We start from the raw sequence: 14,533 nt of genomic DNA, 5'->3' as shown, positions 1-14,533 counted from the left end.
ATATATACACATATGTACATATACACAAATATATACACATATGTATACATATACATAAACATATTAAAGCTTATCAAGTAAAATTTGTGTTTCCAAAAGCCCAGTGGTATGGGTTCATCCACTGGAGCCTGGTTAACCTACCCAGAGTCATACTGTTAAAACATGGGGCTGGAGAGATGGCTCAGTGGTTAAGAGCACTGACTACTCTTGCAGAGGACCCGGATTTGATTCCCAGCACCCACATGGTGGCTATGAACCGTCCTTGACTCCAGTTCCAGGGGAATCCGACGCCCTCTTCTGACTTTGTGGCATTGCACGACACAGATGCACTCACATGCATGCAGGCAATACACTCATACACACAAAATAAAAATTTTAAAAAAAAAGTAAGAAAGAAAACAGGCTCTCCCTCTCCCAAGTGCTATCAGTTGCCAATACTTCCTCAGCAGGGTTGGGCCTTCTTCCCCACTTCCCCATGTCTATGTTGGGATTTTTGTCTGCCTTGAGCTTACATGGGAATTGTGTATGCTGTCACCATTGCTGTGAGCTCATGTGAGTAACTGACCAGCTGTCTGGACAACTGTTTCCTTGTGGTCATCTACCTCCTCTAGCTCTTACAATCTTTCTACCCTCTATTCCACAATGATCCCTGAGCTTTAGGAGGCAGACGTTTGATATAGGTGTCCTATTCGGGGATAAGCACTCTGCAGCCTCTTGTTCTCTGAACATTAACCAGTTGTGGGTTTTTGTGTTAATTACCATCTGCTGCATAAGGAAAATTCTCTGGTGAGAGTTGAGAGATGCAATAATCTATGGGTGTAACAGTAAATCATTAGGAGTTAGTTTAATACTCTATTTAGCCAAATAATAGTATTGGGCTCTCTCCTATGGCCTGTGATCTTTCTAGCCATAGATCTAGGCTTGATGTCAGTGTCAGGTATGGAATACATCTTGTGAAGTAGACCTTAAAATAAAAAATTAAAATTAATACTTTTTTGCAGGGGAGGGGGGCTTATTACTGTAATGCTTATAGTACAGTCCTTTATTGAGGGAAGCTTAAGAAGGAACTTGGAGGCAGAAGCTGAAGCAGAGACCTCTAAAAGGAATAATATTGGTCTCTCAAAATGAGGTAGCTCTTGCTAGAGTACCTTTCTTCTGTTTCTCTCCTCTGCTATGATGTAAGCAAGGAAGACCTCACCAGAAGACAAACAGATGTGGATGCTGATCTTGGACCTTAGCTGCTAAAACTGTGGCTGAAATCTTTTTTTTTTTTTTCAACATATTGTGGGGCACCTAAAGACTGATCATAGCTATGTCATGTTACAAGCAGGTCCCAACTAAACCCAGTAGCTAAAGCTAGAGGCAGTTAACTCAAATGTGGGAATGGAAAAAAGTTTGACCCAGCTGTACCAAGGTGTGGGCTTGAGAACAGGTCAGCATGCACTTGGTTTCTCCTGCTAACAGCAGATTTATGACTTCTGTAAATTTTGCTTGGCTTGCTCTTGCAGAATAGAAATTGTTAGGGGGGCTTTTCTACCCCTAATCTTGGGAACTTAAACTTTGGATGTAGTTTTTCTGTATAAAAGCTTACCCTAAAGACAGCTCGGCATTGCACTTGGGGCCTGATTGCTCAGTGTGGTCACCAGCCAGCTGGCTATATATATGAAGACTTTCTTTTGGCAATTTTCTGTCTGAGTGGTCTTCTCTGGTGAGGCAACCTCACAACAAAAGGGTACCTAGTCTAGGCTATTTTGCTATACACAGAAAATAAACTAAATCGAACTAGTTTATAGCTAGCTAAAATGTAGCTAGCTTATGGGCACTAAAAGTTAATACCAAAAATTACCCCAAAGACACAGAAAAAAATATTAATTTGAATATAAGATTAATTTCATGTAAGATGAAAAGCCTATTCTAAAATGCTTCCAAATGCATTTTATTTTTATTAACTGGGTTTTTTTTTATTTGTTCTTATTTTATGTATATGAGTGTTATGCCTGCCTGTAAGTGCATCCATGTCATGCAGTGCCCGAGGAGATCAGAAGAGGGTGTCAGATCTCTTGGAACTAGAATTACAGAGAGTTGTTAGCTGCCATGTGGGTCCTGGGATTCGAACCTGGGTCCTCTGCAAGAGCAGCTAGTGCTCTTAACTGCTGAGCCATCTCTCTAGCCCCCTAATCGTTTGTTTTTATGAGACAGGATTCCACACTGTAGCCCAGGCTGACCTCAAACTTGGGCAATCTTCTTGCCTCAGCCTCCCAGGTGCTGGGATTACAAGTGTGAACCACCATACCAGGTACCTAAAAGCATTTTTAAATGTTTCTACCCATCTCCAGTTAAAGCTGAACATTTTAAAAGTATATAAAATACCATGCCTATTTGTAAATTCATGTCAACATTAATTTACAATGTAGCATTTATCACCATGGTTCCACAAGAGGTTAACAGAAATCAACTTCCTGTTGAAATTCAAGCAAAAGTTTCCAGAGCTAGTGAAATAATTTATTGCAGACCTTATTTACTTGAGAGAAATTCCTGCTTCATTCTCATGTCCACACTCCCTCACAGTCCTGGGGAAACCCAGAAAATTCACTTTTTCTACTAAAAGAATATACAACACACTTAGCCTTAGAGTATTACTTATCTTACTCATTTCCCTTTTTCATTTGTTTGCTTGAGACAGAGTCTTGGGTATCCCAGGCTGGCCTCAAACTCACTAAGTGGTGATCAGAGATGACCTTGAACTTCTGATCCTCATGACTCCCCCTCAGGAGTGCTGTGATTACAAACACACGCTACTGTACCTGGTTTTATGTGGTGCTGGGGATTGAACCCAGGACTTTATGTGTGTTGGGCAAGCATGAGCTACCAAATGAGCTTCATGCTCAGACTTCATTTTCTTTGTTTCTTCTCATTCCCCATGCTAGTTTTATTAAGGCATAGTTGGAGAATAAGAATTGTTTATATTTATGGTTTTGTTAAATGATTAAGTTAATCTGCTTAATATATTAATCACCTCTAATATTTTTATGATGAGAATGTTTAAAATTTGCTCTTAGAGAAATTTTCAAGTGTTCAATATATATATATTACTAACTACAGTTGAATTACTATAAAACAGAGCTCCAGGTATCTGGTAATTTCTTTCTTTCTTTCTTTCTTTCTTTCTTTCTTTCTTTCTTTCTTTCTTTCTTTCTTTCTCTCTCTCTCTCTCTCCCTCCTTCCCTCCCTTCCTTCCTATTTATTATTTATTTATTTATTTATTTATTTATTTATTTATTTATATCTTTTTGGGACAGGGTCTCCCTGTAGCCACAGCTGACCTGGATTTGTTATGGAGACCAGGCTGGCCTCAAACTCACAGATATCTACCTACTTAGGCCTCGAGTGCTGGGATAAAAGGCATGTGCCACCACACCTGGCATCTTTGGTAATTTCAATGAATTTACTGTTTCAATACAACCACACAAGATCCTGAAGTAAAATTCTTTCAGTTTCTGAAGATTTTCTTTTTGATATATATTTGAGGAAGATAAAATTTAGGACAGAATAGGCCTGGTGGCAGAGGCTTGTGGTCCTAGCCACTCAGGAGGCTGAGGCAGGAAGATTGCAAGCACAAGGTTATTTTGGGCAACTTAGTGAGATCCTGTCTCAAAATTCAGAAAAAGTAAAGAGAGGGTTGGGATGAATGTAGCTCAGTGGCGGGACACTTGCAGGCCCTAGGCCTTAGATTCAATGCCCAGTAAGTACCTCCAAAAGAAAAGAAACCTGGCAAGCACAGATGAAAGGAAGGAAGGCTCTATATCATCACCCATCTTCCTCTGAGCTAGAGCCATCAAACTTACCACATTCTACTTAGATGGGAGGAAGTTAGTGGAGGGACAGTCAGACCTGAGTGCCTTCAAAGTCTTCATTTGGCACCTGGTCCATACTGTCTTAGAATATCCTTCCATGGATGAATGGACATGGATGGATGCTTTATGTTTCTGGAATGGACGTTGGGCCTTCTGAGAAGGTACATACTCCTGGATAGTAGGATGGACTTCCTTCTTTGTATTTTCTTCTCTATACGTTAAAAGCAGAAAAAAAAGAGATAAGACTGTGCTGATTTGGATGTATCATGCTGAATGCAACCAGCCAGGCAGTGCAATATCACTTGTATGTGGAATCTGAAAAAGATGAATTCATAGAAACAGACAGTAGGATGGTTTCCAGGAGAAATAGGGAACTTAGGGTCAAACAGCATAAAATTTTAGCCCTAAGATTGATATGTTCTAGGGATCTGATGAACTGCATGATGACTAAACTTAATCATTATGCCTACTTGAAATTTGCTGGAAGAGTAGATCTTCAGCCTTCTCTCCATGCACTAAAAAGGGACAACCATGTGAAGTGATGATGTTAATTGGCTTGTTTGGGATAATCATGTTACAGTGCAGACTTATATCAAAGCAGCATGCTGTACATTTTGAAGATATACAATTCTTAAATTTACTTATTTCTTTATATGTATGAGTGTTTTGCCTGTGTGTATGCAAGTGTACCCATATGTGCAATGCCTGTGGAGGCCAGAAGACAGCATTCAATTCCCTGGAACTGGAATTACAGATGGTTGTTAGCCACCATGTAGGACCCATGGGAACTGAACTTGGGTCCTCTGCAAGAGCAGTCAGTGCTCTTAAATACTGAGCCATCTAATCAACCCTGAATACATACAATTCTAATTTGGCAGTTATACTTCAGTAAAGCTTTGAGATGGGTGGGTAATGAGATCAATTCATGATGGAAGGTGAAAATTTTCTATAATAGCTCTCACAATGGCTCCTGCTGTATTTGGAGGAGAAGCAATGGATTAGGGGGTGGGGTGTCAATGGCAGAATGCTTTCCTAGTGTACACAAGAAGGGTTTGTTTACCAGCTCTGTAAGAACAACAGCAAAAAAAGGTGCTTGAAGTAGTATGAGTGAGAAGTACACCCTATAGGCTCACCTACTGCATACTTGATCAGTTGGTGGCGATGTTTGGGGAAGGGCGTAGAATCTTCAGGAGGTGTGGCTTTGCTGGAGGAAGCATATCACTGGGGGTGGGGTTTGAGAGTTCCCTGGCTTGCCTCACTTGGAGTTTGGAGTCCTGCTTCCTGAGAATGCAGGCCTCTGCATCATGGATCATCACCATGGTGGACTCTTTTTCCCCCTGTAACTGTAAGCCCAAATAAGCTCTTCCATCTACAAGTTGCCTTGATCATGGTGTTTCATCACAGCAGCAGAAAAGTAACTGATACAGTGCTGAAGGAGGACTAACCATCCAGGCACTATCCTGAGCCTACTCTGATTTGGACTGTATAGCTCAATGTCCTAGAGTGCTCAGTAGTAACATTTAAAAAAATGCTCAGCACAAAGTAGGCATTTATGAACTAGACATTTTTTTGCCACCCCCATCAGAATGGAAGTGAACCTTTTAAAAAAATTTTTACTTATTTTTATTTTATGTGCATGCGTGTATTGCCTGCATGTAGGTAAGTGCACCTGTGTCATGCAATGCCCACAGAGGTCAGAAGAGGCTGTGGGATCCTCTAGGACTGGAGTTATGGACAGTTGTTAGCTGCCATGTGGGTGCTGGGATTTGAACCCAGGTTTTCTGCAAGAACAACCAGTGTTCTTAACTACTGAGCCATCTCTCCAGCCCCGGAATGAACCTTCTTTTGGTTTTTATTTTAATTTAAAATTTCTTCTGACCTATCAGTGCAAAACATTGTACCGTAAGGCTTAACAAGATCGTTCAGCCAAATCTTTATTTATTTTTATTTTTTCTGTATGAGTGCTTTGCCAGCATACATGTAATTGTGCCCATGCTGTGCAATGCTTATAGATTCCCTGGACCTGGAATTACTTCCATTATGATGGGAGCACCCAGAGAGCCATTCAGAAAGTGTGTGCAGGTTTGGCTGGAATCACTCAACATCCCCTCCCACCAGGGTTGGGTGGGATTCCTCTGGGTGGTTGCAGTCTCTGGGCTGGATCAGCAGACGATCCAGGGACACTGTGCCACACCAGCACTGCCAGGCAAATTCGAGACTGCAGGTGCTGCTGGTGGGCAGGTCCGAGGCCTCTGTGCCAGCCACAGGTGGTTGCTGGTTTGCACTTGGAAGCTGGAGTTTAGGGATTAGGATTGCCTGCTGGGCTGCTCTTCTGGGCCTGGCACGGGACTCGGAAGCTGGGAGGTGTTGGCAGTATCCATCCATGGATGGTGTGGGATACCTGCAGGCAGTGCCCACTCTATTGGATCCATGTGGCACCTGCCCATGGGATCTTTTGCAGCCAAACGATGGCCCAAGGCCAGAGCTTTTCCGTCCATCAAGCCCTCCTCTGTCGTCAGTGCCCGCACTCGTTCAGCCATCCTCTGCTCTCTCGGCTGCTTCTTCCCTTGTGCTCTCGGCTCAGCCTCCACTACTGCAGCTGCAAGGAAAGACCAGAGACGTCTTTGCTGGACCTGATGTGTCGCCCAGAGGACTCACGAATGAGCCTGTTGCAGCCTGCTTCTACAAAGAAGGGTGTTTGGACCAATCTCAGCCTTGCCTCCAGCACCACTTTGCCAGTCCCAGTAGTCGCTCCACCGCGGAAGTGCTCCCGCTTAGGCAGGGTGATGTGGTTCATCCAGGCTTGTGAATACAAAAAGGCTGGCACAAACCTGCTTCAAACAGTGCAGCCCCAGGCTGTGCTTTCAGAAGCCTGGGCAATCAGCGGCAATCTTTTGCATAGTTGACAACCTCAAAACGGCTGGTGCTGGCATAAGGGTAGTCAGCCTGCAGGCTTGACTGAGTCAGGCAGCCCAAGCAAGAGTCTGATGGCAGCTAATTCAGAAGTCAGATTATCGTATCTTCAGCGTCTGTGATTATTTACAGGAAAATAATATCAGAGAGAGTGCTTATAAATATAAATGCAGAATTTATCATTAACACCAAAATGATTTTTTTTTTGGTCTTTTTGAGATAGGGTCTCCCTGTAGCCCGAGCTGTCCTGGAACTCACTTTGTAGACCAGGCTGGCCTTGAACTCACAGAGATCCATCTGCCTCTGACTCCTGAGTGCTGGGATTAAAGGCTTGCACCACCGTGTCCGGCACCAAAATGATTTTTTAACCTAGCCTTAAGAGTTCTTGACACTTGCTTAGTGCTCAAAAAGAGTTGGGTCACTGGTCTGTCTCTAGCTAAGGTCAGATTATTATTATTTTAAAATCAATATATATACTATCTAGCTGAGGTGTGACATCACAGGCTTGTAACTCCCAGTAGAAAAAAGAAGCAGAGGCAGGAGGATCATGAGTTGAAAGCCAGCCTGGGCCTTATATATGCGTGTATGTACACACACGTGTTTGTGTATGAATAAAGACAGAGGTAACCAAACACTTTCTATACAAAGCTAAAGACAAACCAGAAGAGATCGCAAAGAAAGATCAATTACAAGTAAAAATTAAGCAGGGAAAGCAAAATGAAATTTAGAAATATAATTTAAGACAGAAAGGACAAATTAGGGCAAAGGAAATTAACACAAGTAAAGGCTATGCTCCATAAATAAAGTTTTGAATTGTTATTAATTAAATAACACTATCCAAATACATAAAATATTGTTATAAACTACAGGGAAGACTGACAGAACTACAATTATAATGGGGAACTTAATGCACTTCTATCATTTTGTTACAGAATAAAAAAGAAAAAGGAAAGAGAAAAAGAATCACGTATCCTATAAGGTATTTAGGAAACAGGAACTACGGACTGGAACTATTCTAGACCCTAGAGGTTCAGTAAGTACAAAACAGGTATCAGTCTTGTATCTGAAGACATCAAACAAAAACTTGCAAAGCTAATGAATTTGTAAGAATAATGATAAGGAGGCTGGGTGTCAGAAAGCAGAGGCAGGTGGAACTCTGTGGATAGAGGCCAGCTTGGTCTACATAATGAGTTCCAGGCCAGTGGGACTACAGGGGGACCCTGTATCAAAAGACCAAAATAAATAATAGTTAGTAATAATAATAATAACAATTAGTATGCAGGAGCCATGTAGGCTGCTCTGGCAATGGTAGGACTAAATAACTTAGTTTTGGAATCTAAGAAAGCTTATCTATAGTAGGGAGTCTTATACTGAGATATAAAGTTGAGGTTGAAGAGGTGTTAACTAGATAAAGACTGTGTGGAAGAGAAAAGAGGATGTAGAAATCCCTTGAGATAAAAGAAAGCATGGTGTGATTTTTTTTAAAAAGTAGCTTTCAGCTAGAGGTGGAGCATTGGGAGCCCCTCCCACCTTCATGTTGGAATTTTTGACTGGTTTGATCCTACTGCAGGCAACCACAGCTCCTGTGATTTCATATGTGCTGCAGCCATGTCTTGTCCAGAGGCCAGAATTTCACAGCACTCCTCCCTATCCTTTGCTCTTACATTCTTTCTTCCCCCATTTTATGTGATGTTCCCTGAGTCTTGGAGGGTAGGAGGAGGAAGGCTGGGTTGATAGAGATACCCATCTATGAGTGAGCACTCATAGTCTCTTATTCTCAGCATTTTGAAGAGTTATGAGTCTCTGCATTAACCACTACCCTCAGCTATTGGCAGTGGATGGCTGCCGGGGGGGGCGGGGGGGTGTCATCAAATCAATTTTCTTTGGATGCGGTAGCCATTCATAGATGTCCATTCCCCAGTGATGACCCCATACCCACGTGCATATGGGTAGCACTAATTGGACTCAGTTGGTTTTAAAAAAATAAGAGGACATGAAGTTGGGAGGGAGCTGTGTTGAGGGGAGCCCTGGAAGAGTTGGAAGAAGTGGGGGTGGTGGATGTAGCCAAAACACTTTGTATACATGTATGAAATTTTCAAAGAATAAAAAATATATGGCCTAGAATATAGAGTGGAAAGTAGGGTAAGAGTTTAGGGTAGATACGAATGCAGAAAGAGGGCTAGAATTTTTTTTATAAGAGTAGTAGGGAACCATTAAAATTAATCATCAACTTGAAAGGATCTAAAGTCTCTATGGAAACAAGCCTCTGGGGATGTCTGTGAAGAATTATCTAGATTAGGTTAATTGAAGTAGGATGATCTACCCTAAATGTGGGCAGCACCATTCCATGAACTGGGGTCCTGAACTGCTTAAAAAGAATCCAACAAACCAAGCATCATCATGCATCCCTCTCTGCTTCTTGATGGCCTATGCAATGTGACCAGCTGGCCTCCTGCCCCTGCCGCCATACTTTCTCTGCAATGATAGAATATAGTCCCTCAAACTGTAAGCCAGAATATAGGCTTCCTTCCTTAAACTGCTTCTTGTCAGGTATTTTGTCCCAGTGATGAGAAAAGTAATTAACACAGGAACCAAATAAAAGTTTCAAGTGTAGGGAGAAGCATAATTTAGTTTATCTTGTAAAAAGAGTCCTTCTGTCAGTCTCATGGAGGATGGAAGAGATCTTGAGTACCATGATGACCAGTCTGAAGGAGACAGAGGTCTTGGAGTGTCCTTTGGTCAATGATGGTGGGGAAGGTGAGGAGCAAAGGCATTCGAAAGTTGTGTATAAGGATAAGACTTGGTTATGGATTGTGTGGATGAACATGCCAGACTGTATTTCCATAGATGGTCCCAATATTTCCCATCCTCATCAAGAGTTGGATGTTTTCTTCATCCTTTTCCTCTGCCGGCCCTGAGCCTACTCTGAACAATAGAATATTGAGAAAGTTACCCTGTGCCAGTTCCAATTATAGTATCCAGTTTGCTCCCCTTCTTCTACTTTCTGTTTCCTAGAAACCTGCTTCCATGTAAGAAATGTGACTTAACCAAGAGCAATGTGCTATGAGAAGCCCCAGCCACCAAGCGAGATCCTGGAGCAAGAGATGGCATGTGAAGGTGAAGAGATCAGTCCTGGGTTCAGACAGCGTGTGTGAAGAAGGCGACTTGATAGTGGATCCTCCATCCCCATGTCACAGCTGATGCTATATAGATCAGAGATAAACCACTTAGCCAAGCCCTCTAGTAGTCCCTGGCCCACGAAACCAAGAGCAAAATAAAGGGTTTTTTTTAGTGACTATATTTTGGGGTAATTTGTACCTGAGCAAGAGAACAGGAGAACAGTGAGGAAAAGAAAGGTATGCAAGTGTGCTCATGTATCAGCCAGCTTTCGGTCACAGTAACAAATACCTGAGGCGGACCACTTATAAAGAAAAAAAAAAAGCAAAAAGAAACACACACACACACAGAAGAGAAAGAAACAACACACACACACACACACACACACACACACACACACACACAAAGAAAAAAAAGCTATATTTTGGCTCACAGTTTTGTGGTTCCAGTCCACAATCAATTGGCTCCACTGTGGTGAGGTAACATATCATGGTGGGAGCCTGTGGAGGAGCAACACTGTTCACCTCATGGCCAGGAAGTGAAAAAAGGAAAGAGAAGAGGTTAGGGTCCCTCTATCACCTTCAAAGACATGCCCCAGTGATTCAAAGACTTTCCACTAGCCTCACTTGGGAGGTTCCAAGACCTCCCAAGAATGCTATGTTGGGGGCCACCCTTTTACCACATGAGCCTTTGGGGGCCATATAAGGCCCAAACAGTAACAGGTTTGTGATTTTTCTGAGACAAAAGATAGTTGAGAAGATGGTAAATTCACCTGAATTTTAATTCACCATGAAAACCTTTGTGGGGTTTCCAGTAAGTACATAAATCATTGGGGGGGGCGGGAGAGAGGAGGGAGAGAGAGAGAGAGAGAGAGAGAGAGAGAGAGAGAGAGAGAGAGAAACAAGATGGAATCTCAAGAATACTGATGTTTAGTTTGGTATAGTCACTCATACTTAAACATTCCAATACTCAGGAAGCTGAGGCAGGAGGATTACTTTAAGCATGAGGCAAGGCTAAGCAGTGGTTCTAAGCAGAATACCAATGTTTAAGGTCAAAGAAGATCTTGCAAAAAAGAGCCCAGGAAGAAGAAACCAGACACCAGAAGAGGTAGAGATTAAAAGAGAAAGGTGACCAGTGTCTCACATGGACTCCTAGCACCCCGTAGGTTCAGCGGCTGCAAGAGCAGCTTTGAGGAAGTCGTGGCAGAGAGAAGACAGAGTCTTGTCTGAGAAGGGGCAGGAGGGAAGTGAGCGGACACAAGCAGCATTTGAATAGACATTGGCTGGGTGATGCTCTTTTTTCCTAAGAGTGAGGAAGACAAACATTTTTTCTTTCTTCCTTTTTTTGGAAATGATATTTCTATGTGTGGTCCAGGTGGACCTTGTACTCTCTTTGTTGTCCAGGCTGACCTCAAATGCACAATTCTCCCATTTTACCTCCCTGAGTGCTGGTATTAAAGGTATTCACTACCATATCAGGCAACACTTTCTTAAAAGGGGGCAGAGAGGCAGCAAGATGGCTCAGTGGTGGAAGGCACTTGCTACTGGGCCTTATGATCTGAGTTCCATCCCCTCCTGAGGACCCATATGATGGAAGGATAGAACTGACTCCTGTAGGTTGTCCTCTGACCTCCACATGCATGCTGTAGCATGCGTATACCCTACACATAAAATAAATAAATGCAGATTGGGCCACATATGCCTTTAATCCTAGCACTTGGGAGGCAGAGGCAGGTGGATCTGTGTGAGTTTGAGGCCAGCCTGGTCTACACAGCGAGTTCCAAGCCTGCTGGGGCTACAGGAAGACCATGTCTCAAAAAGACTGGGGGGAGGGTTGATATACTTGCAGAATTTTCTTGTGTTATACTGTTCAACTGCCTTGTCTTTATACATTGTTATAAGAGGCCCTGGGGTCACCACGTCCCCAGCTTTTCCTGGGAAGACATCATCTTACTTCTTCCTTATTTCCCACTATGTATTTCACCTTTTTTCTTTTTCTATTGGATTTATGTTTTTTTAGAAAATTGCTGATATCTAAACCTACTACAATTTTACTTACATTTCTCTTTCTTTTTGGTTTATGACTTTTGGAGAATTCCTTTTGCTGCCACTTTTATTTTTTATTTTATGTGTATGAGTGTCATGCCTGCATGTATGTAAGTGCACCCATGTCATGCAGTGCTGGTGGAGGCTACAAGAGGTCATCAGATCCCTTGGAACTGGAGTTAAGGATGGTGGTTAGCCACCATGTGGGTGCTGGGATTCCAACCTGGATCTTCTCAAGAACAGCCAGTGCTCTTAACCGCTAAGCCATCTGTCCAACCTTGCGTTTTCACTAAAGAAAAATACATCTATGTGTTCAGTCTGCCATCCTCAATTGGCATAGACTCATCTAAAGAATATTAATAACATAATTACTTGGCAAGAAAGAAATGATTAGACATTCTTCAAAGCAAAATCTTACAGACCAAATCCCATCTGGCAGCGACAGAAAAGGAGAAATGAATGCAGGGCATGAGGCACACTGGTTTTTGACACCTGGGCTTAACAGGCCTCAGATACGGCCTGAAATAGGTTCAGCGAGTTCAGTGTGAAGCAGGGACTTCTTTTTCTCAATCATTTAGTACTGGTGGTTGCCAAATGGCAACCGCCAAACACTGGAAACAGTTGATGGCAGAAAGGGAGCAGGTCTAAGCAGATGGCCCTTTCCTCAAGGGCAGTCAGCTGTCTGAGTCAGGTGTCTGTCAAGCCTGGATGGTGCCCTTCCAGCTGGGTGCCTCCTCCAGGCTCACCCCCGCCCCCAAACAAAACAAAAAAGCCAGCCTTAGGAAGACAGGGGTCAGCCTTGAGCAGAGGCAGGACATGAAGTAGAAAGAGGATGGAGGGAGGGAAGGGGGGTGGGGTGTGGGGTAGGGAGTTTGCCAGTCTTGCAGGTGAGAGTTGAGAATATCATTTCTGAAATCCCCAAAGGTTGGCACAGATAATTCTGGAAGTAGCACTGCATGTTTGTTCTAGTTCCTGGGCTTCCCTCTAGACAGTAGAAAGGCTGTTACTAGGTTTGCGAAGGCACAGGAGAGGTCATTCTGAGCAGGCCTTCTCCTGTGGTCTAGGTGCCAGTTTTTGCTGTGTCTTTAACCATGCTGAGACTTGGATTTCTACAATTAAGAGGTTCATCCCTGTTGCCTGGAGAATCCCCCATGTCGCCTCCAGCTTTGTGTAATTCCATCTCTAACACCAAGATGGCAACAGAATTCACAGTGTGGAGCTTGGGTCAGGTAAGGGTGGCATTTAAGTTGCCTCACCATTCCACTCAGGGGAACACTTACAAATGTCACAAACTGTTATTTGTATTCTCAGCTTTTCTCAAGAGGGAGCCTGGGAAAGGGCTTGGCTTTTAGGAGTTGGTCAAATGATAGTAAGGCCTGATACCGATGGTGGCATCCCAGGGCCTATGACCTTCAGGGTTCTGTATGCTCAGATCTATGGCTGGCTTTTAGATATCACAGATTATACAAGGAGCTATAGATAAAAGGTGTGAAAAGAGCTGGGAGCAACACAATGAGAAAGTTTAGGGATGCATTTCATCTTCACAGTTCTTCCAGCCCCTGATAAAAACAAACCAAATAGGCTGAAGTGGTCTCCACACATGCAAAGGTCATCAACATCGTGAGTCATTAGGTAAGTATAAATCAATGCCACAATGGGAGACCCCTTCATCCCTGTTAAGATGGCTATAGTGAAAAAAGACAGATAATGATCATTGTTGGTGACGTCATGGAGAAATGAGATGGTTGATAGCAATATAAAACGACGCAGTCACTTTGAAGCACAGTTTGGAAGTTTCTCAAAATGTTTGATATAACATGACCATATATCCCATGTAGTAGGCAGGATAATGGTCCCATACAAATGTGGATATCCTAATTCCCAGAACCTGTCAATATGCTAAAGCAGACTTTGTGGAAATGATTAACTTAAGGATCTGGAGATGTGATGATTCTGGATAGACCCAGTGCAATCGCAGGGATCTTAAGATGGGAAAGACTGAAGTGGGTGAAGAGAGAGAAAGAGACAGGGCAGCAGAGCAATAGGGCTGTGAGGTAAGGAACATCGGCAGCTGGAAAAGGCAGGAGTGTGTTTTTCCCTGAAGTCTCCATTGATTGATTTTCTCCCTTAGCAGCTTGCAAGTATCCTCTGAAATTATGAGAGCCAGTCATCAGGGTGGAGGCTTCCAGGTCAGTTCCAGCTCCACTGGGGAGGCAGAAGTTTGATATAGGTTCCTATTCTGGGATAAGCACTCTGCAGCCTCTTATTCTCTGCACCTTGACCATTTGTGGGTCTCTGTGTCAATCATCATCTACTGCATAAAGAAACACTTCTCTGGTGAGAGTGGAGAGATGCAATAATCTACAAGTGTAATAATGAGTCATTAGGGATCTGTCAAATACTATATCTATTTAGCAGAATAATAGGATTAGGCATTTCTCTACGGCCTATGACCTGTCTAGCCTCAGGTTACTAGGCCTGACATCAGTGTCAAGTATGGGTTCCATATTACAAAGCAGGCTTTAAATCCACTTAGAAAGTGGTTGGTTACTCTCATAATAATATTGGTGCCACTATCATACCCGTGGGCATATCTTGCCAGGC

The sequence above is a fragment of the Nannospalax galili genome, unplaced genomic scaffold, assembly GCF_000622305.1.
Source record: "Nannospalax galili isolate Female #2095 unplaced genomic scaffold, S.galili_v1.0 scaffold1255, whole genome shotgun sequence".
Classification (NCBI taxonomy): domain Eukaryota; kingdom Metazoa; phylum Chordata; class Mammalia; order Rodentia; family Spalacidae; genus Nannospalax; species Nannospalax galili.
The sequence above is the reverse complement of the archived record's forward strand: the minus strand, read 5'-3'. Positions refer to the sequence as shown.